Source organism: Rhinolophus ferrumequinum, chromosome X (genome assembly GCF_004115265.2).
Source record: "Rhinolophus ferrumequinum isolate MPI-CBG mRhiFer1 chromosome X, mRhiFer1_v1.p, whole genome shotgun sequence".
Lineage (NCBI taxonomy): Eukaryota > Metazoa > Chordata > Mammalia > Chiroptera > Rhinolophidae > Rhinolophus > Rhinolophus ferrumequinum.
In genome coordinates, this window is record NC_046284.1 from 2,902,168 (window position 1) to 2,903,136 (window position 969).

Below are 969 nucleotides of genomic sequence, written 5' to 3' on the forward strand. Positions count from 1 at the left end.
GGCCCCGACTGCGCCTGCGCCTCAGGACTCTTCCCACCCTCCCCGCCCCCCCCGGCCGCAGCCTGTGCTGTTTGGGATGTTTCCAGTCCACCCCCAACTCCATTCACTTCAGCGCCTCCGTTCATCCGCCCGCTCCCGGCGTGCACACGCCACAAGCTGAGTCTCAGGCCTTGGCTCTGTCCCTCCACTGCCAACCCGGGCGCCCGCCTTCCCTCCCAGGGCGGCCACTCGTTACCCCCGTAAGCTAGGGGACTTCTGAGGGGGATTTTTGGAGGCAGGAGGCATCTCCGTAGCCTCTTGCTTCCTCCCTGAGTCGCCTCCCCGCTCCCCGTGACTAGGCGACGCTGGAGCCGGCTGCAGATCGGACCAGTCCCGTGTCCCTAACTCCGCTGTCGCTGTCACTGTCCTGCCCGAGGCCAGGACGGCCCTGGTGCTGAAGGACAGCTCCCAGCTTAGCTGCTGTAGAGGACAGAGCTTGGAGAGTGTCCTGGAGGGGGCAAGACTGTGGGCTAAGATGGGTAGTAGTGATGGGGTGTCGTTTCTGCCCTTAGTAAGATTTCCAGCAGCCTCTCCCGGGTCCTAGCTTCCTGGCTCCCCCTATAGGCTGCTTAGAATAGCTGAGCGAGAGTCAGGGAAGCTGAGCCGCCCCGATGGAACCATGTGCTTGGGGCCCTCACAGAGTCACATGGCACCAGGAACTCAGACGTACAAACATCCTGCCCCGCCACTAACCTTGTTTGGATTCCACCAAATCTCAGACTGGTCCGGTTGCTTACTTCCTTTCCTCACTCCTTCCCACTCCCAGTAACTCCCACACTGTAATTTTTAATCAACAATTACCAGTAAAGATTTGTTAATACTAAGAATAGTAACAACAAAGAAAGTAGCCTTTATTGAGTGTACACTAGGTGTTAGGTTACTGCTCTAGGTACTTTACATCCATTATCTCATTTAAACTTCACAAAAATC